At 46.8% G+C, this 17,218-nt stretch overlaps 1 protein-coding gene and 1 pseudogene across 5 annotated transcripts in view; one reads left to right on the top strand and one right to left on the bottom strand.

The window, feature by feature from the left end:
- Frmd5 (FERM domain containing 5) overlaps nucleotides 1-17,218 on the bottom strand; it is a 250,220-nt gene that overhangs the window by 49,208 nt on the left and 183,794 nt on the right. The gene's annotated exons all lie outside the window — the stretch shown is intronic.
- LOC110556208 (10 kDa heat shock protein, mitochondrial-like) lies at nucleotides 1,552-1,852 on the top strand (annotated as a pseudogene).

Here is a 17,218-nt window from a genome sequence, read left to right as displayed (position 1 = left end):
AGCGCTGTTTACCTGGTACAGGTCTGGTTGCTTTGGAAAGAGGCTCCGAGCTAGAGGTTAGCGTGAAAGAGGTGTTCCTGGGATCAAGGTCTGTGGAAGCCACAGCCAACAATAGCGCTCTTGGGGCAGGTGTGTGAAACACCAAAACTATCAACCCAGGAAATTACCTTACCTTAGGAGCCAAACGTGTGGAAGGCATTCTGTAAGGATTATTTTCAAGGCGAATGATCGCACAAAGGTTTCCATTGATTCCACTTCATAAAGGGGAAACTGAGGCTTAACAAAGTAAAGTACCTAAGAGTACACAACCAGTATGTGGGTCTCAAATCGGAGTCTGCATTGTTCCAAAGCACAAATTCGTCTCAAACGAACATGCACCCTGCAGGTTCTTCCTGAGGCCTGCAGAAGCAAACTGCAGCTCCATCTGTCCACCAGCCTGGGCTAGCTTCACAGGGCTCTGGCTGTGTCCCTAAACTCACAGAGCCACACACATACACACAGCCATTGTCTGAATTCTTTTCTGAACTCACTGACTCTTCTAGACCTGGGCAGTACTAGCCCATGTCAACTGAAAAACCATTTATTTTATTTTATTTTATTTTTTCTGGAAACAGGAAGAGTGCACTGTAATTAGTTCTTTTTCTCTTTACAGTGGCAAACATACCTGGCAGCAACACAAGCAAGGAAAGGCCGGCACAGTGGCAGGGTCATGAGGCAGCTGGGCACAAAATATCCCCAGCCAGGAAACAGGTGAGCGCTGGTGCTCAGCCTGCTCCTTCCTTTTTCATTTGGTTAGAATCCCACTCCAGGGAATGGTACCCTGCACCCCATATTTAAGATAGGCCTTCCTAATTCAATTATATAATTTAGAATTCCCCTCACAGACCCTGTCAGGTTGACGGTCAACATTAACCACCACAGCCACACAGACGGAGAAGCCTTCAAAAGCAGACAAAAATCAGTAATTCAGTCAACAATATTTGATGATTTTAAACTAAGAAATGTGTAGCATTTGAAGCCAAATTGCTTACTTTTTAAAAGATGTGTGTGACAGAGAGAGAGAGAGAGAGAGAGAGAGAGAGAGAGAGAGACTGACACTGTGTGCGGTGTGTGCATGTGAGGGCAGTTGCTTGTGGAGGCCAGAAGAGGGCGCTGTATCTCCTGGAGCTGGAGTTACTGGTGGCTGTGAATTTTCCAATAGGGATGCTAGGAACCAAATTTGGGTCCTTTGAGAGAGTAGTCTATACCTTGAACTGAAGAGCCATCTCTCCAGCTTTTCCTGGTGGGGGATGCTTTTCAAACAAAAAAACTTTTAAATTATGGAGAACAGGTATTAGCTGGTAACCAGTCCCAAATCCCCCAGCCTGGACAGCTAAGGAGGCTGTATGAAATCTTCCCCCACACCCCAAGAGCTGTTCTTAACCTTCCTCTTTCACTCCTGCACATCTTGCCAGAAGCATCCGCCATGTTGTTCGCAGGTATGCCCTTTTTAATTTGTCAAAGATGCTTAGAAAAGCAACGACCGTTTTCCTTGCAGCGGCGGCCTGAGTCATGGCCGGGCAAGCTTTTAGGAAGTTTCTTCCGCTCTTTGAGTATTGGTTGAAAGGAGTGCCGCCAAAACTGTAACCAAAGGTGGCATTATGCTTCCAGAAGAGTCTCAAGGAAAAATACTGCAAGCAGCACTCCTGTGGGATCAGGAGTGAAAGGAAAGGGTGGAGAGAGCCAACTGGTCGGTGTGAAAGGTTGGAGACAAGGTCCTTCCACCAGAGTATGGAGGCACCAAAGTAGTTCTAGACGACAGGATTGGTTCTTATGTGGAGATGGTGACATTCTTGGAAAGTGTGTGGACTGAAATCACTGCTGAAACGGTGTCACATGAAGCTGCCCATTCTGCTGATGTTCTGAACTATTTCATTATGCAAATAATTTCATTGCCTCCCTTTTATAATAAACTGATCATGCCTAAACTAACGACATCCATTGTCTCTGGAGTTTAGTTTCTTCGTACTGTCATACACATTTCCAAATAAAATAATGTAAATAAAAAAAAAAAGAAAGACATTCTTTCTCAACCGTTGGCCTCAACCATTAAGATGTCAAGTGAACAGAAGAGGTTCTGGGGTGGCCTCTGAAAAGCCCTGCAGACAGCATCAGACCTTCTCTTTGCCCAGACAGACTCTAGAGACGAGGGCTGATGGGACAATTCTCTTAAGAAGAGGGTAGATCTTATGTTCAGGCAAGGGAAGACTCTCTTTCAAGCTCTAATGGGAGGGAAGTTGCCACAACAGAGGTATGGAGGAGGAGTGACGCTACCTAAAAGAGCTCACAAAGGAAGCCAGCCATTCACAGGCTGAGCTCTGAGGCCCACAGGAACGTTGGCTTAGGAGTGGATGGACAGCACAGGGAATGGCTCATCAACAGCAGGCATGTACTAGACAATAAATTAAGCTAAATGTTGTGGGCCAGTGAGGTCATGGCAGATGGGTTTGGAGGGGTAGATGTGTATTGCGGGTGAGGGTAATAAATGGAAGGGCAGGGAAACATATTTTTATAGGTTTATCTGAATTATAGGCAGTAGGATACTTTCAATGAGGCTATGAATGGTATAGATAAAGAAATGGCCAGGCAACAGAATACACAGTATTTACCGAGGAAGGGAGTGACAGAAAATCAGGAACAATTTGGTCTCAGCAAGGAAGCTGGGAGAACAGGTTGAGACGCTATCCTTAAATTGAGCATTAGCACAAAGACTTTGATGAATGGGTCATTGAATGCTGACTTAATTAAGGAAATAATTAAGATTTCTTAGATCATTGAATTCTTTTCAGAGCACACTGCTTTGGCGAGTCCTGTCTTTGAGAAAAGTGTTTGCCAGAATACGTTCCCTTCTTGAAGTTACCACTTATCAAAGCACAGAAACCACGTTTAGGTAAATAGAGGCCTAGACATTTCTACAGAGCAGAGTCAGGTCTCTCTACATAGTTTTGGCTGGCCTGAAACTTACTATGTAGACCAGGCTAGCGTTGAGCCCATGAAGACACTCCTTCTGAGGCTACTCAGAAGGCTGAGTACTGAGATTAAAGGCATGGGCCACCACATCAGTAGTAAATTAAAGATTGGGCTTGTAGCTCAGTGGAAGAGTGCTTATCTAGCATTTACGAGGTCCTGGGTCTGATCCCCAGTAAAACACACACACACACACACACACACAAACACACACACCACACAAATGTAATGAATCACATCTAACAAATGCAATTCTATGTTCCAGTTCAGTCAAACAGGACCGAACCGGAGTCTGAGTCTGAAAGGTAAGGTTCAGTTCTGTGGGCTAGCAATCATTTTCACACTAGAGAAAGAGCTCTGAGAGAGGAAACAGTGCCTCCGAGGAGGAGCTGGGTAAAAAGTTTTCACCTTTAAGGCTGGCAGTCAGAAACTAGATTACAAAGCAGATGGGGTGGTGCACACCTGAATCCCAGCACCCAGGAGGCTAGGGAAGGAGAATGAAGGTCAAGGGCAGAGCTCCGAGGGGAGTGAGAATCTGTCTCAACATAAAACAACTACAAAACAAAGTGTATTAAAGAGAATTGCCAGTGTTCATGTATCATCAAATTAGCCTCGGAAACCGTGAATTGTCTTCACGTTTAAGTTAAATAACCCGCCCAAACTCATTTACATTTTCATTAGCTCAGGGACACTGGGAAATGTGTTCACATATAGTTATTCACTGATTGAGTTTTACAAGTTATGGCTGATAGGAATTCACAATTTAAGAGTGTGTGAAGGTCAAGAATATGAAATTCCAGCTAAAATCTGTTTGAGGATGTTGGATTCCTGGCAGTTGTGAGCTGCCATGTGGGTGCTGGGAATTGAACCTGGATCTTTCGGAAGAGCCACCAGTGCTCTTAACTGCTGAGCCTTCTCTCCAGCTCCAGCTAAAATCTGAACGAAAGGCCTTAAAGACCACAGTCTCTAGACATAGGCCCCTCCCTCCTTCCCTCTCTCTCTCCCTCCCGCACAGCAATCTAGCACAAAGGCTCCTGCTGAGAGGCAGACTTTTCCAACTGCAGTGACTTCGCACTCATTATGAGCTCCAACAACTTGCTTTCCAGAGTCCATGGGGCTTTGACGATCTAAATTTAGGCTTGCTTAATGGAGTGGCTTTGCTTTAGAAAATGGTTTTGTTGGAAATCTGAGGTGCATTTCCCCCCAAATACATTTAACTTTACTCATCTGGAACAGTGGGGCAGAGGGGACCGGGATTACTTGGCACGTCTGAAATTAAATGTTTGCTACTTTCAGTGATGATATAGATCTATAAAGTAAGAATACAAATTAGTCACGAATAAGTAGGCATTAATGAGGACGTACAGTATACATTTTAGAATAACAGTGCTCCACAGAAGACAGTCCTACTATAAAGGACCGGGCTGGGATGTAGCTCTGGAGCAGAGTGTTTGCCTAGCATGTGTGAAGTCCTAGGTTTGTTCTCCAGAACCACAAAAAGTTTGTGTGTGTGCGCGTATGAAGTAGATCCGGAATTTTAGGACTACAGGTAATTTTGGAATCTTTCTTCCTAGAGCCCATGGGGCTTGGACAGTCTACTTAGGCTTGTTTAATGGAGTGGCTTTGCTTTAGAAGACATTTGAGAAAGGGTCTCATACTATCTAGGCCAGTTTGGCCAGGAACTTGCTATGTAGTTTAGGCTGGCTTTGAACTAGCATTCTCCTGCCTCAGCTTCCCACGTTTGTAGCAACCAGCTGTCACGTTGTCACTTGACCTCTCTACTATAGAGTGGTTAGCATCCTCCAAGTTCATGTGCAGGCAGCTGTCACATTGTCACTTGACCTCTCTACTATAGAGTGGTTAGCATCCTCCAAGTTCATGTGCAGGCAGACCCTGGAGGATGCACTTCTATGGAAATGAGGTCATACGGGGTTAAGGCAGGCCTAGCATCCAACTTGTATCCTTCGGAGAAGGCCACATGGAGTCACAGGTGTGGACAGAAGACACACAGTGACATGAAGACAGGCAGAGACAGGCCATGGAATACCCTCACTTCCCTCTGAGGAACCTTGGTTGTGTCGGCATCTTGGTTTGGAGCATCTAGACTACAGAGCTGTGACAGAGCAAGCCAGTGCTGCTCCAAGCTGCTTAGTTTGCAGTTGTCTGTCATGGCAGGCCTAGAAAACATGCACACCCTTTATTTCCCTCAGAGTCAAAGTCCTTTGCTGGCTAGAATGAGAGCTGCTCTTCCAGGGCATCTGGGGTTTGATCCCCAGCACCCACAAGGGAGCTCATAACCACTAGTAACTCTGGTTCCAGGGGATCCAACACCCTTTCCTGGCCCTCACGGGCGTTAGACAAATATGTAGTATACAGACATAGATGGGAACAAAACACCCACACACATTAAAAGGAAAAAAAATGTTCCACTTTGTGTATGAGAAAATTTCTCCCCAGACCTGGCCATTGTGACTTTCTTTCCTTCTCACAGCAAAGTAAACACTACTACCTCTCCCTCTTCCTCTTTTGAGTCAAGGTCTCTCTCTAGTAGCCTCTTCCTCCTGGGATTGCTAGGATCACAGGCATGCCACCAGGCGAGGCTCAGACTTTACACTGCACTGGGGGGTTCTCCATGACTGACACATGCTTCTTTTTCTTTTTTCTTCTTTGCTTTTATTTATTTTTGTTTGTTTGTTTGTTTTTGTCTTTTGAGACACGGTCTCTGTGTAGCCCTGGCTGTCCTGGAACTCTCTCTGCAGACCAGGCTGGCCTCAAACTCAAATATGCATCTGTCTTTGCTGGGATTAAAGGTGTGTACCATCACCGCTGCTCACATCTCCTTGTATTTCAATACCATGTCCTATTGGTCACTTTCTTTCCCCTCCCCAAGTAGTCAGGCGAAGTGGAAGTTTCTGGTTTCTTTGAAGACTCAGTTGTGTCATGTGATGTTTTGCTGGAGGCTGTCTTGGCCAGTTGAAAACATCCGTGGGTAATCTGTACATCTAAAGAAACTAATCAAGAGAGGACCCTGACTAAAACGCTCAATACCCATCCTGAAAGGCAAAGAAGATGGACATCAGAAGAAGAAGAAAACAGGAAACAAACTAGGAACCTGCCACAGAGGGACTCTGAAAGCCTCTGCCCTGCAGACTATCAAAGCAGACGCTGAGACTTATGGCCAACTGTTGGGCAGAATGCATGGAATCTTATGTAAGAAGTGGGAAATAGTAAGAGCTGGAGAGGACGGGAACCACACAAGGAGAGCAACAGAACCAGAAAATTTGAATACAGGGAACTTCCCAGAGACTCATACTCCAAGGACTATTCATGGAGATAACCTAGAACCCCTGCACAGATGTAGCACATGACAGTTCAGTGTCCAAGTGGGTTACATAGTGATGGGAAGAGGGACTGCCTCTGACATAATCTGATTGGCCTGCTCTTTGATCACCTCCCCCTGAGGGGGGAGCAGCCTTACCAGGCCACAGAAGAAGACAATGTAGCCACTCCTGATGTGATCTGATAGACTAAGATCAGAAGGAAGGAGAAGAGGACCTCCCCTATCAGTGGACTTGGGGAGGGGCATGCATGAAGAAAGGGAAGGGAGGGTGGGATTGGGAGGAGAGGAGGGAGGGGCTTATGGGAGGATACAAAGTGAATAATGTGTAATTAATAAAAAAAAAAAACAAACAAAAAAACCAAAAAACATCCCTGGGTGTGTTTTGAGGAGAAGAGATATAGAGAAGCCCACAGAGAGTGAGACAAGGCTTTTTGGATTGACCTCAATCACTATGCTGGTCTTCGTTCTTCTACACTTCACTTTGAAGAGAGAAGCGTTCCAGAGAACTTCTCTGGGCGATCCAACTGAGTCTTGTGGCTTTCGATGACTTGTTCCAAGCTGCTGAATCCTGCTGATTCACGTTGCTGTTTGTTGTCAGCATTTGGACTGGACTGCTGGTGTCCCGACAGTAAAGAGTGGACTCACCCCCAGGAACTACTTCTAAAAAGCTTTACAAACCCCTTTTCCTAATAACCTTCTCTCTCCCCTCCGTCTGGTCAGTGGGTTAGAAGGGAGGTAGAAGCATTTAAGAACCCTAAATAAGGCAGGATTATTGAAAAATCTAACCCTCTAGCCAGGTATTCATTATTTTAATCAAATCTGCTTCTTGATGTTATCAAAATGGTCTTCCTGTTTATTGTCCCACCTCTGCACCTTTGGACACGCCTGGAATGTTCTCTTCTGTCTCTATTTGTTCAAATTCTAGCCAGACATGAACACTAGGGCAAAGCGGTAACGATTCTCAGCAGAATTATTTTCCTTTATTTGTATATTATTCCATCTTTTGCAATATCCCATTTTGTTCTAAGTCACTATTTGCTATTTTCTCTTGTTATTTTAGTGGTCCCTAAATGCATATCTTGACTTAATTCCTATAGTGTGTACTATGAACGGAGGTCCTTTGGACATAGAATGTGGCCTGTGTTAGCTGATACTTTCATGTATGTGTGCATTTGCCCCACTGATATTAACATTCCTCAGCTCAGGTAGGAGCTCGTCTCAAGTGTGTATCAGGGGTCAGCTTAGGGATCTGGGCAGAACTCACACACAGATCTTGAGGGTGCTCTGCCTGCCTCTCCCCGCTAGCAGAATTTCCCTCCACTTCTCAAGCTGTTGCAGTTGTCCCAAAGTTTGGCCTCTATGAGTTTGACAGAAACTGCATTCTCTTGTCCTCCTTATATGACACCAGATGTTCTCACGCCAACAGCCAGAAATGGGAAACTGCCACTTCCTTCTTCCAAGGGTAGACACAACTTCAGTTTCTGCCTGCTTCCTGTCAAACTTCGGTAGTGCTTTTTATATCTTACCGGCATTTATCCTCATCTGTAGGCAAGCTGTGTTCAACAGGAAATACTTGGTTACTACAGAAAGCAGAAACTGCCTTTGTCAAAATGTGGGATGTCGGGAGCAGGAGAGATGGCTCAGGGGTTAAGAGCACTGACTGCTCTTCCAAAGGTCCTGAGTTCAATTCCCAGCAACCACATGGTGGCTCACAACCATCTATAGTGAGATCTGGTGTCCTATTCTGTCATGCAGGTGTACATGCAGGCAGAACTCTGTATACATAATGAATAAATAAATCTTTAAAAAAAATGTGGGACGTCACTGGAGAAATACTCCCCACCCCCACCAATACAGAGAACTAGAGAAAGTTAAAAGACAAAGTCACAGTCAGTTGTAAACAGAGGGTCTTCACTTAAATAAAAGAATAATGGCATTGCTTTTTCCTGTTATATCAGAGGGGATACTAGATACTTGAGCCCATTTTAATGGCTGCCATGCTCTCCATTTTCCTTTCTACTCACTGCAAAAAAACTAATGTCCTCTGAAAAACTCCACCCAGTAGAGGATCGAAGCAGATGCTGAGACTCACAGCCAAACTTTGGTTAGAACGCAGGGAGACTTATGGAAGAGTGGGGGGGATAGAAGGACCCAGGGAGGACAGGAACTCCACAAGAAGACCAAAAGAACCAACAAATCTGGGCCCACGGGGCCCTGCAGAGACTGATGCACCAACCAAGGACCGTGCATGGAGAGGACCTAGATCTCTTGCTCAGATGTAGCCATGGCAGCTCGGTCTCCATGTGAGACACCTAGTAAGGGGAGCAGGGGCTATTTCTGACATGGGGGTGTGCTTGTGCATCTGTTTCTGCTCCTTAGGACCAGGGTGGCCATATAGAGTAGTGCTTCTCCGTGGTGTCTTCCTCCTCTCTCGGTACTGAGTCTGTGTGTCCCCGTGTGCAGTGCGATTGTACGTGCCCATGCTCTACCGGGTTCTCCTGTCACGTGTACACATTCCACACACATGTGGAAGGGAGGCATGCTTCAAGATGGCAGAACCTGAGTCCCATGTGCCAGGCACTGTACACACATCATCTCTAAGCTTCTCCACCCTGCAGATGAGGAAATTCAGGCTCCTAGTCACGGCTCATTCTGTTTTCATCCCAGTGCGCAGCTTCTGCATTACTTCTGATACATTAGTGTAAACTGCTTTAGAAACCGTGACAAATAGGTCCGGACATACTCGGAGAGGAGAACGGATGGTGCTGGGTGCTCAGGAGGCTTTCAGCTACCGTGATTGGAGGAAGGGGCTTACGGGGAAAGCCCTGCTAAGTGTAGGTGGCTTGAGGGGGCTCTACAGGAAGTGAGCTCAGACTTCATCCTGCTCTCTTAACCCCTTTCTCCTACAAAGGTAGCCTCACGGCACCCTGTCTGTCCCTCAAATGCCCCAACCTCGTGTTAAAGACAGACACATTCTGAATGCTGACTTGGTTAATTCATTTCCTAAAGCTAATCAAAGCAGCTATGTGGGAAGTCCTATGGGCAATTCAGTCTTTAAACCTTGAGTAACACAATTTCAAACACTAAACCACTCCCCTCCGTTTACTTATAATCTAGAAACACATAAGCTTTCAAATTCCCCAAATAGCTTGTCAATTTGGTCCAACAGGAAAAGAAAGCTTTCTGATACCTGTAGATGTGACTCCATTTAAAGTTATTACTTGTTTTAATTTGCCTTCTATTGTTAATGACAAATTCCTTGACCAAACGGGGGGAGGGGCATTCATTTCAGCTTATACTTCCAGGTCACGGTCCATCATTGAGGGAGTTCAGGGCGAGAACTCAGGTAGGAACTAGAAGCAGAGACCATACAGGAATGCTGCTTGCTGGCTTGCTCGATAGTTCATGCTCAGCTAGCTTTTTAATACCGTGCAGGCCAGCCTGCCTGCCTGGGGAATGGGCGGACAACGGTAGCCTGGGCACTCTTACATGGATTAATAATCAAGACAAGCCCGCACAGAACATGCCCATGGACCAGTATGATCTGGTAGGCTGTGCCAAGTTGACAGTTAAAATTAACTAGAACACAACTTAAATAAAATTTAACAAATACTTACATTTAAAAGCAACTATGATTTCATTTTATGCTAGCCCTTCAAGTATGCAATCTTAAATGGCTTACTTTTAGCTGGCATTACCTAGGTCTGGCATGGGTCTAAGAATGTATATGAAGAATATTAGTTAAAAAGCATACTTTTGGAAGATTACAAAAACCTATGCATCGGTCCAAAATTTTCCACTAGTACTCTGTTTCCAACTGTACATATTCAGAAGCTATGATCTCAGTTTCACTCTGGTAAACTTGTTAGACAAAAAACTGACACTTGAAACTGTCTTTCTGTATGGTTTCTACATTGTCACAGAAAAAACAATTTATAAAAAAATCCATTTGGTATTCCAAATTTCACTTAAATTATTTTCTATCTATCTATGAATGAGACAGGGTCTTACTATTTAGCTCTGGCTGTCCTGGAACTCACTATAGAACTAGGCTGGCCTTGAACTCACAGAGATCCACCTGCCTCTGCCTGTAAAGTGCAGGGATTAAAGGCATGCACCACTACAACTGGCTCTAAATTTGATTTTATAATTACTTTGTGTGTGTGATCCCTGGCTTTAAGAAATTTCAAGGAATGACAAAGTATTAAAAACAGGAAGCCAGATGTGGCAGCGCATCTCTTTAAGGCCAGCACTCAGGAAGGAAGCATGTGGATCTCTGAGTTCACAGCTAATATGCTCTGCAGAGTGAGTTCTAGAACAGCTACACAGAGAAACCCGTCTTAAAACAACAGCCACCATCTCCCTTCATCCAAACAAACAAGCAGGAAACAGAAAGAAGAATTAGGGAAAAAAAAAAAAAAAAAAAAAAAAAAAAGACGACGGAGGAGGAGGACATGAGTAATCTAATCACCGAGGCACGGCAATCAGAGACAACCGGAAGATGGCCACTCAGGGAGACAGCACAGTTTGGACAGAGTCCTGGGGAAAGCTTTGCCTTTTATGAAGTCATTTCACTTTTCCCTGAGGCAGAGGCAGCCAAAACATGAGCATCCACAGGTACCTCAAACCCTTCTCCATCTAAAACTCCCCCAGTATGTAAAACTTTCTACCCTAGAAGGTAACAGCTCACAGATGGTTGTGCTAATGTTTCTTAAAGTAAGGCTCTCCTTGGGCTTGTCCTTCCCCAGGTGGACATGCTGAAGCGGGGTGGGAGAGAAGAAGAGAATACTCTTGGTTACTTAACCAACCGTCACAACATCCCTATGAGGCAGGTGCTGCCATCAGGACGACTTGGTGGATGAGAAGGAGAGACAAGATGGGTGACTTTGATGGTAAGTGACTGAGACTGAGCTGGCTAACCACAGACCTGGATACAGCGTCACTGCGTCACTGCGTGAGAAGGCATTTCCTCAAGTCGACAGATACCGCTCGTGCAGCCGGCTGCTGCCTGGGAAAAGTGTTAGGATACGTCGGAAGCCCTGAGGGGCATGAGTATTAGTCTCTGCCTCTTACCCTTATTTTTAAGCCATGGAGGTGGGGCCAGGTTGGGGGTGGGGGAGCCTACTAGAGGTTACCCTTTCAAATACGAACAAGTCAAAGAGCTAAAAGTCTGCTTGGGTTTCTGACATGTTCACTCCATTATATTAAAATCTCCACTGAATGTCAAACACTCCTTGAGGGGAACATTGCAGTAACTTGTTGGCTGAATCATGTAGCAATTATGAGTGTAACTTCTGAAGCAGTTTCCAGAAGGAAGAGAGATTTTTTTTTTCAAAGTATGTATAAATACCCATACGCAGCGTTATGTCCCATATAGATATTTCCAAGCCAGGCTCCCATTTTTAGGGTCTATTTATATGCAACCAGCTCGAAGACTTCTCAGAAAAGGACAGGCCTGCACTGTCCCCAGCTAACATCCCGTAGAGAAAAAACTTCTCATCCATTTTTTTTTTTTTTCAGGCACGACCCACTTTAGAGGTTCGGGTTCCACGAGGACCACACTCGGATCCTCTAAGGACCCCGGTGGGCTGCAAACAGCAGACGAGGTGAAGATGCCGAGGATATTCAGTTCACAGCCCGCTACCTTAGTCTCCAGCCCCTTAACTTTCCACCTGCTGACCCAGCCACTCACACGACGGACATTCAGCCCACGGAGCCTTACCGGTAGATGGCTCCTACAGTGGGCTCTCTGAGAGCTGTCTGCAGCTCAGGGGAACGAGGAAGGCGGCACAGGCACCATCTTAGCCTTGGCCCTCCATTCCCCGCACAACGCTGGAGTTGTCCCCTGAAGATGGCGTTCTTGTGGAAGTCTGCTCTGTGAACTCACCAGCATCCCGAAGGCGAAGCGGTCCGATTAGGCAGCGACTGTTTAAGCACACATTAATCATGCATTAGGAGTACTGGAGTGAGTAGCACAATGCTCAGGGAAATATCTTGGACACAAGGCATCCATTACAGGCAGAAGTGATCTCTCACGTCTTGCCTGTGTACATATTTGGAGAGTAAGTGCACTCCAGGGAGCTTTGCTTACTTAAAAAAAAGGAAAAGATGGCGTTTGCATGCTTCATAGATTCTAGGGTTTTGCAAGAAGACTTGCCAGGCAGCTAGGAGCTTTGGGCTTTACTGGTCATCCTGATGGCTGAGCCAACATAAGCATCTGTTGGTTTTTTTTTTTTTTGGTTGTGGCCAGCTATGTCCCTCTTCCTTCTCAGTATATAGGAAGGCTAGGGACTTCCTACCCTGCATCAAGCAGGCAGGACCTGGCTACAAGTGAAAGACTGGCGGGGGGGGGGGGCTCTCCTCTGCCAGGATCAGGGCAGCCTTCGGGAAGGTCTTTAGTTTAGAGGCCACATGTGACAGACGTGTGACAGACTGGGAGCTTAGAGAGGTGAAGGAGGGAGCACAGCGTGACCTGGGCCAGTGAGATAGCTCAGCGGCTAAACACACTTGCTGCCGAGCCTCACAGCCGGAGTCTGATACCTGGGATTCACACGGTGGAAAGCGAGAACCAACAACCACAGTCATTCTCTTACCTCCGTGTGTGCACTGCGGCACGGGTGCACGCACACACACCCACACACACACACCCACACACACACACACACACCCACACACACACGTACATAATGCGCGCACACACATATACACAGAGAAGAAATAAATGTACTAAAAAAGTTGCCGTTGGGTCCTCGGGGACGGGGATTCCACGCCTCCTCTCACTGGGGCTGGCACGCGTGAATACAGAGGTAGCCACTCCTCTGGGCGGAGTCAAGTTAAGAGCATTATCAGCGGAGACTCTAAACCATCATTTTATCTAAACGGTACAGACCAAGGTCAAGTCCAAGGTGAGTCCAAGTCCAGTGTGAGCACAGCCTAAGAGCTGGCATCTTGGGGTGGTGAAGAGAATGCCAACTGCTGGGCACAAATGGGGCAGCCTTACAGCAACCTCCAGACTCTTAGCCGCTGAGTCCCGAGAGAGACGCTGGCTTCTCTTACTACCAATTAGTGCTTGGATTACAGGCAAAGTGAGATTGACTTTTAAATCAGGAACACACACACACACACAAACACACGTGGGCATGGATATAAGGCCCAGAACATTCTGGTACCATGTATACATGAAGAAAACACTAGAAGAAAAAAAAAATATCAAATATCAGCATAGTAAGGTGCTAAAGTTATGTCAAGATTTTTTTTATCTTAGTTTCTAAGTGTTCTATGAGTGGCATGGCATTTTTGTTTATTATTGTTGCCTCTATGTGCAAGCATGTATGCATGCCACAGCCACAAACGGAAGTTACGAGGACAACTTTGTGGCTTGGTCCTCTCCTCTACTCTCACGTGCTTCCCAGGAATTGAACTCAGGTCACTTGGCTTGAATGTCAAGCGCCTCTATCTACTGAGCTATCTTGTTGGCCGGTGTGGTATTTTTTTTTAAGAGTGAAAATATTCTATACCTAAAATAATTCACAGTGCTCTTAAACCTCAAACGTTAAACAAACAGTTTATGCCCTGGAAAATTAAAAACAGATTCCTGAACCCCACCCCATCATCCAGATGAGGTGAAGTGACAGTGAAGCGCCGTGAGGCGTGCCACGAGGATTAGGCTGAGTAATCTCCTCAGAATGACTCTTGTCCATTGTGAGAAGCTGAAGGGACTCGTCCACCACCTCTTTGAAAATAAAGGAACGACAGCAGGTGACATCTACTTTGCCCAGGTCTGCCTTCCATCTTGGGTGGGGATGATACTAAATGGGTCCCGAGGAGCCCCTGGCTGGCTGTGCACCCACCTGTGCCTTCCAGAGCTGCTCTGTGGTGAAGCTGCCCAAGGGCCCTATCAAAGGCGGCCGTGCAGTTTTTCCAGGAGGAGTGCAACTCCAACAACCACCTGCTCTGCGTGGCCACCGATCTCACCAGGAGGGCGGATCTGGAGCAGCCCCGTCCGGCTTTCTACCACGCCCCACATAAGCAAATGCCGAACTGGCCACACATCCCACCTGCAAGGAATCAGGGAGATGGAGCAGCCACCACATTTATGCTCGGGCCATTGCTCTGTTGTGCGGATCACAGTCAGCGGGTAAGGGGATGGTGATCCTCTCCAGCAGCCCAATCTCCCCGTGCGCCACTGTAATGAGATTCCACCCAGTGTCACACAGGGGTACCTCTGTAATGACCCTGCCTGACTCGGCCAGCCATCTCCTCACCCAGGTATTGCAAACCAGCAACACCTCAGCAGTCCACCCCCCCTTGCTGCTTTCTGGAGAGTTCAGGAGCACAGTCATGCAAGATGGTTTGCTTGGGCGACGGAGCTCTGGCCCTGCGGATGGGCTTTCTGGGATGAGCGTTACAGTTTGTGAGATCCAGAAAGCGCGCTGTGAAAAGAGAGGGAGCCTACAGCTTCTGAGTTGGGTCCTCTTTAGGGGTGACCCACCTCCTTGGGGTGGCTAATGGGACTGGTGTGCAGCTTTTGTCGGCCAACTTGGCGGCAGCTGGTCAGGGGTTGCTGAGAGAGGTCATGGCTGCAGGGTAGTTCATCTGGGAAGGGAAGTGAGCCGGAGGAGTGATGGAGACAGAAACAGTATCATCCCTTAAGGACAACTGTAGGTCAGGAGAAGGTAAATTAAAGGGAGAGAAAAAGGTGAAGTCTGGGTTGTGTAATTAGCAAGGGTCTCTGACCTCCTGCTGTGGGACCTGCCTTTGGTGGTTTTCCGAGAATCATTTTCTTCTCTACCAGTAACTTTGTTTTAGACTTTGAGAGGAAGATGCTCTTACCTGTCCCCAGGGGCTCTGAAATTTAAAACCATAGTCCAGGGACCTCCCTTCCAGACCTGCGCAAGGATGGAGTCAGGTGGACACAACTGCTTTAGCTTGCTATACTTATAAGGAGTCTTCAGGGCCTCTCAAGACTTCATTCATTCATTCATTCATTCATTCATTCACTCATTCAGTCATTCACTTATATCCTGCTTGTAGCCCCCTCCCTCCTTCTCCTCCTTCCCACAATTCCTTCCTCTTCCCCTATCCCTTCTCCCCTATTCCTCAGAAAAGGGAGCCCCCACCCACCCCCATCAGGTTGCACTAGGACTGAGCTAGTTCTCTTTCCCTGAAGTCTGGCAAGGCAGCCCCACCAGTGGGGAGCAATTAAAAAGCAGGGAACAGAGTCCATGTCGGAATCAGCCCCGGCTCCCCTTACTAGGAAACCCACACGAACCCTGAGCTGTTCAGGGCTTTCTTAAAGAAGCCTGGCAGCGTGGAACCTGCCAGGCAAAGCTCAAGGAAGGACCACACATCACAAAGGCCCTTCTGGCTGCTTCTTGGAGTTTCCTGTGGACGCACACCCACTTGCTATTGTGTGGGTACAGTGGGTAAGCCTACTGTGGTGGTCTGAATGAGAATGGCCCCCGTAGGCTCATAGATTCGAACGCTTGGTCACCAAGGAGTAGCACTATCAGGTGTGGTCTTGTTGGAGAAAGTGGGTCACTGGGGTTGGCTTTGGGGTTTCAAATACTCAAGCCAGGACCAGCCTCTCTCTCTTCCTGCTGCCTGCAGATCCAGAAGTAGACCTCTCAGCTCCTTCTCCAGCACCCTGTCTGTCCCCCATGCTGTCACGCTTCCCGCGATGACTACAGTGGACTAACACTGAATCCGTAAGCCAGCCCCAATTAAATCCTTTGCTTTGTAAGGGTTGCCATAGTGTCTCTTCACAGCAACAGGTAGGAACACACATCCTCAGCAGGCTTTCCCGTCAAACGGACAGCAGCGTGAGGTCCTCACTCCTGAACTTCAGAAGAATGAGCTAAACTGAGCCTTTTAAAAAACTAAAAAGCCATCCTTCAAGCATGGCCCAACCCTTGGTGGTAGAGGCAGGCAGGGGAAGGGGCAGAATTAAAGAGACAGTGCCGCTCCTGTACTGTAACCAAATATTCAACAAAGAGAAGGAGGTCTGATCAGAGGGCACCGGGAAAGGGCTTCTGGAGAATTCCCCTCCTGCTCTCCTTGCGGTCAGCATGGGTCTCAGCCGAGGACGCCCACAGGCCACCGCTGCTTACTGAACCTGCAGACCCTTTGTCGGACTGCGCCTGCCCCTCACACCCTCTCTCCTCACAGCTACAATTTACACTCTTTGTGTAAACAGAGCACTTAGCAAGTTCTCTACATCACACTTTTCACTTGTTACCTCCATGGGTGCTAGGTGTGTGAATAGGAAAATCCCAGTAACAATGGTATTTGTTACATTTTAACCCTTTCAAAGGGTATTCTGAGCTCTTCTGTGATTTTTACAGCTGCAGACGGAAAAAAAAATCCAGAGACTAGTGGAACATATGCTTTTCCTATTTTACTTATTTTTGATAATTACTAATGTTTATTATCATTGTTAATATGTGGCATATATATGTATTGTTCATATACGCGTCTGTGCATGTGTGCCTGAGGGTACCTGTGCAGGAGTGCATATGAGTGTGGAGCCCAGAGGCTGATACTGGGCATCTTCTTCAGTTGTTCACCACATCATCATCACAATCATCATCATTTTTTTTTTCGAGACAGGGTTTCTCTGTGTAGCCCTGGCTGTCCTGCAACTCACTCTGTAGACCAGGCTGGCCTCGAACTCACAGAGATCCGCCTGCCTCTGCCTCCCAGTGCTGGGATTAAAGGTGTGTGCCACCACCAAGAGCCTCACTTTATTTTTTGAGATGGGGTTTCTCACTGAACCTAGCGTCACTAACTCAGCGAGGCTGGCTGACCAGTGAGTTCCAGGGCTCCTCCTCCATGCTCTGCCTCTCCAGCACTGACATTAAAACACACGCCACC

Source organism: Meriones unguiculatus, chromosome 18 (genome assembly GCF_030254825.1).
Source record: "Meriones unguiculatus strain TT.TT164.6M chromosome 18, Bangor_MerUng_6.1, whole genome shotgun sequence".
In the NCBI taxonomy this organism is placed as follows: Eukaryota; Metazoa; Chordata; class Mammalia; order Rodentia; family Muridae; genus Meriones; species Meriones unguiculatus.
This window is presented reverse-complemented; position numbering and strand designations above follow the sequence as displayed.